This window comes from Chiloscyllium plagiosum, unplaced genomic scaffold (assembly GCF_004010195.1).
Source record: "Chiloscyllium plagiosum isolate BGI_BamShark_2017 unplaced genomic scaffold, ASM401019v2 scaf_4390, whole genome shotgun sequence".
In the NCBI taxonomy this organism is placed as follows: domain Eukaryota; kingdom Metazoa; phylum Chordata; class Chondrichthyes; order Orectolobiformes; family Hemiscylliidae; genus Chiloscyllium; species Chiloscyllium plagiosum.
The window spans coordinates 12,689-17,709 of NW_025215262.1; the positions used below are offsets into that span (position 1 = coordinate 12,689).

The window sequence follows — 5,021 nt, forward strand, 5'->3', positions numbered from 1 at the left end:
ACCTATGGTTAGCCACTAACAGTCTCCATTAACAGCTAGTCACCCTCCTCCAGCCAGATGGTTATCCTTTATCCAACTGTTCTTCTCACTCTATCCCCACCTATCCTTTACTCCTTTTATCCTTCCCCCACACTATTTTCTGCACATAAACTGACTTTTATTCTCAGTAACATCTGTTCTGTGGAAGGGACACCGGATGTTCAACTTTAACTCTGATTTTTCTTCACAGATGCTGCCAGACCTGCTGCGCTTTTCCAGAACGTCCTGGTTGTTGTTTCTGATTTACATCTTCAGCAGTTCTTTTGGTTTTAATTTACCGGTAGTTTGTAATTCAGGTCCAACAGCCTCTGTCCCAGTCTCTGCTGTCTCTCCCAACGCCAAACAGTGACACTGCACCTGCACAGCTCATGGACAGGTGTTGTCTTGCTGGCCACACCCCTCATTCAATCCCATTGGCTGCAGGACCACACAGACTCTCCTCCCATTGGTCTAGAGCTGCCGTCAATCAGCCGGGCCCCATTGTGATGAGAGTGGAGGGCTAATCCCTCTCTCTGTCCTGGGGTGAGCTTCATAATTCACAGTGAATGGGGCAGTATCACAGAGCACAGGACCTGGGGGCTATTCAGCCCATTGGGGCTGTACTCTCTCCCTCTGGAGATGCTGTAAGTCTGTCCCAAGTCCCCTCCGATGTGCCCACAGGCTCCCAAATCTTTCCTTAAAAAGTAAATTCCAAGTCTGTTTCAGAATACCTGCTGAATCTGTGTCGTTCAGATTGTTCCAGGTGCTCAGAACTTTGAGTAAAATAGTGTTCACATTTTCACCTTGTATTATTTGCCAATTACTTGAAAGTAGTTACTAAAAATTGTGACAGTGTTAACAATTCCTCTCTCTCTGCAAATTCAAGACCTTGGAACCAAATCTGCACCAGATCGAAATCACTGCTTCACCTTCTCAGCTCCAAGGATACTTATGTGTGCTTCAGCTAGCTCTCCACACAATAGAGGAATACATCTTAATTTATTAAGATCAAAGAAACAGACCTTCAGTCCAATTCGTCTGTGCCAACAAGGAATCCAAAACTAATGGATTCCCATTTACCATCTATTGGCCTGTATCCATCGAAACCATTCTTGTTCATGTACCCAATTGGAAGCCTTTTTAATGTTGTGACTTTGTCAGCCTCCACTACTTCATCTGGTAGCTCCTCCCATACACACACACCACACTCAGCTTGAAAACGTTGCCACTTATATCCCTTTTCAATCTTTGCCCTCTCAACTTAAACCCAGGTGCTCCAGTTTTGGACCCACCTAACCTGAGGAAATAGGACTCCGGCTGCTCACCTTATCCACGCCCCTCGTGATTTTATAAATCTCCATGAAGTCACCTCTCAGTCTTTGACTCTCCAGATAAAATAGCCCTAGCCTATTCAGCCTCTCCCTGAAGGCCAAATCCTCCAATCCTGGCAACGTTTTTGTAAATCTTATCCAAACCTTTTCAGGTTTCACAACATCCTTCCCAGAACAGGGAAAGTCAAACTGAAATCAGAATTCCAGATGTGGCTTAATCAACGTCCTGTCCAGCCACAGTATGACGTCCCAGCTTCTGTATTCAATGCATTGACCAAAAACGGAGAGTGTTAATGGAGTCCCATTTGCCAGCGGTTCACCCTTATCCCTCTAAAACCGTCCTCTTCATATACCCAATCAAATGCCTTTTAAATGCTGCAATTGTACTAGCCACCACCCCTTCCTCTGGCAGCTCATTCCATACTTGCAATGCCCTCAACATGAATAAGATGCCGCTTAGATCCCTTTTAAATCTTTTCCCTCTCACCTTAAGCCTGTACCATCTAGTTCTGGACCCAACGAACTTGGGAATCAGTGCCCTGTCCACCCAGGCATAAGCCCTTCTTCGGGAAGGGCTTATGCCCGAAACGTCGATTCTCCTGTTCCCTGGATGCTGCCTGACCTGCTGCGCTTTTCCAGCAACACATTTTCAGCTCTGATCTCCAGCATCTAAAGACCTCACTTTTACCTCAGGAGAGGCCCAACAATCACTTCACTAGATTTCCAGAAAGTTCCAGAATACACCCGATCATTTTCCAGGGCTTTATCCACCTTGATGCGATTTAAGACATCCAGTACCACCTCCTCTGTAACATGGACACTTTTCAAGTTATCACTGTTTATTTCTCCAAACTCTCAAGCTTCCATATACTTCTCCAGTAAAAATGGCGTGAAATATTTGCATATCTTTCGCACTCCCTGTGGTTCCATAGACAGCCTTGTTGACCTTTAAGGGATCCTATTCTCTGGTCCAGCTAATCTTTTGTCTGTGATATATTTGTTTAATCTCTTTGAATTCTATTCCAGGACATCCCAGAAAGGCCTACTTCACGGACCGGAAATTTCCTCTGACTTGATCAACACATACCCTCCACTTCCCGCACCTCCGCCTTTACCCCACCCCTCCAGCCACAATAAAGAATATAACCCTGCGGTCTTCACCTTCCACCCCACTAATCTCCAGATACAGCACATTAACCTCTGTCATTTCTGCTACCTAAAGTCAGACCCCACCACCAGAGACATATTTCCCTCCCCACCTTTATCTGTGTTCCGCAGAGACCATTCCCGCTGCGCCTTCCTTGTTCGGTCCACACCCTCCCACCAACCCACGCTCCACATCCTTGACCCTCCCTTGCCGCCATGGGAGATGTAAAACATGCGGCCACACCTCCTTCTGACATCTGTCCAAGTTCCCAAAAGGATCTTTTCACATCAGGCAGAGATTTGCCTGCCCATCCCAAAACCTCATATACTGCATCTAGACACTATGGGAAGAAGGGCTTATGCCAGAAACGTCGATTCTCCTGTTCCTTGGATGCTGCCTGACCTGCTGCGCTTTTCCAGCAACACATTTTCAGCACTGCGGAGAATGTGCCAACTCCAACAAAGACAGTTTCCCAAGGCTGGAATCAAACCCAGGTTCCTGGTGCTGAGGAAGCATTGCTAACCTCTGAGCCACAATACTCTGGGATCTTTGGTGCTGATGCGCTGCCCCACTGATACCTCAGACACTCACCTTGCCTCATTTCCTAAGAGGCAGTGATGACGGAGTGAAATTATCGCCAGACAGTTAATCCAGAGACCCAGATAAGGTTCTGGGGACCCGGGTTTGAATCCCATCACAGCAGATTTTGGAAAGTGAATTCAATAAATATCTGGAAAAAATAATCTAGTGACAACAAGGATTCCACTGTCAATTGTTGGAAAAACCAATGTGGTTCACTAATGACCTTTAGGGAAGGAAATTGCCATCCTTACCTGGCCTGGTCTGCATGGGACTCCAGACCTATAGCAACGTGGTTGACTCTTAACTGCCCTCTGGGTAAACGCAGCAATAGATGCTGGCCGAGCCAGTGACAGCCTCATCCTGTGAATAAATAAAGAAACAGGTCAGGTTTTGTTCCTTCTCTAGTAGGTACATCCTACAAACTGAATCTGAAATGTTCTCGTACACACTGAACAAATACCTTTCCATCCAAGCCCTTAACACTACAGCACTCCGAGGCCATGTTGGTAAAGTTAAAACCCCTTATCATTGCATCCATATTATTCTTACTGATAACTGAGGTCTCCTGGCAAAATTGTGTCTCAATTCCCCGCTGACTATTGGGAGAGAGTCTATAATACAATCCCATTAAGATGGTCATCCCTTTCTTATTTCTCAGTACCACCCAAATAACTTGCCTGGTGGTACTCCCAGGAATATCATCCCGAAGCCCAAGCATAATGTTGTCCTAATCAAAAGTGGGCGGCACGGTGGCACAGTGGTTAGCACTGCTGCCTCACAGCGCCTGAGACCCGGGTTCAATTCCCGCCTCAGGCGACTGACTGTGTGGAGTTTGCACATTCTCCCCGTGTCTGCGTGGGTTTCCTCCGGGTGCTCCGGTTTCCTCCCACAGTCCAAAGATGTGCAGGGTCAGGTGAATTGGCCATGCTAAATTGCCCGTAGTGTTAGGTAAGGGGTAAATGTAGGGGTATGGGTGGGTTTCGCTTCGGCGGGTCGGTGTGGACTTGTTGGGCCGAAGGGCCTGTTTCCACACTGTAATGTAATCTAATCTAATGTAATCTAAAATGTAATCTAATCTAAAAACACCTCTCTCCCTGCTCTGTTGCCCCCTTTCTAAACTTGCTATAGCATCTATACCCTGGAACATTAATCTGCTAGTCCTATCCATCCCTGAGTGATGCCTCTGTAATTGCTGTAATATCCCAGTCACATGTTCAAAACCATAACCTGAGCCCACCTGCCTGACCTGTCAGGTCTCTTGCACTGAAATAAATGCAGTGCAACCGGTCCGTCGCACCTCATTCTGTGACTTGCTCTTGCCTGCCTTGACAGTCTGACTGGTGAACCAGCCTCAGACTCACCTCTTTTCTCACTATCTCTTCAGGATTACCCCGACTCCTTCACTGGTTTAATGCCTCCCGAGTGGCACTAGCAAATCTCCCTGCTCGTCAGGGCCCCATGCTTTCCCCTTCCTATGCCATTGGTACTAATGTACAATGTCCTCCCACTGGTTATTTTCCCTTTTGAGAATATTCTGCTCCCTCTGTGAGACATCCTTGACACTGGCACCAGAGAGACACCACTCCATTCTGATGTCTCACTGTCAGCTGCAGAAACGGCAGACTGTGCCCCTGACGAGAGCGTCACCTATCATCATCGATCATGTGGAACTGGATATACCTCACATTATGTTAGAAGCCAGTCTCAGTACCAGTAACTTGGCTGTCAGTGCTACATTCCCCTGAAAGTCTATTACCACCTACATTTTCCAAAACAATACACTTGCCTGAGATGGGGACAGCCACAGGAGACTCCTGCAGTACCGACCTACCCCCGCCCCCCCTAGCTTTCCTGGCGGTAACCCATCTACCTGACTGTTTCTGCAGTATCCTGCATTCCTGAGACTGCCACCTATCACACCCCCCGGCTCCTGTCAATTCCTC

General features: G+C 47.2%; 1 long non-coding RNA gene across 1 annotated transcript in view; it reads left to right on the forward strand.

The window, feature by feature from the left end:
• The window catches only part of LOC122548241, a 16,674-nt gene extending 11,871 nt beyond the window's left edge, over positions 1–4,803 (forward strand). Inside the window, exons 3-4 of the long non-coding RNA XR_006311197.1 lie at positions 4,285–4,290; positions 4,793–4,803. This is a non-coding gene — a long non-coding RNA (uncharacterized LOC122548241). The remainder of the gene's footprint in view (positions 1–4,284; positions 4,291–4,792) is intronic.
• The last annotated feature ends 218 nt before the right edge of the window (positions 4,804–5,021 follow it).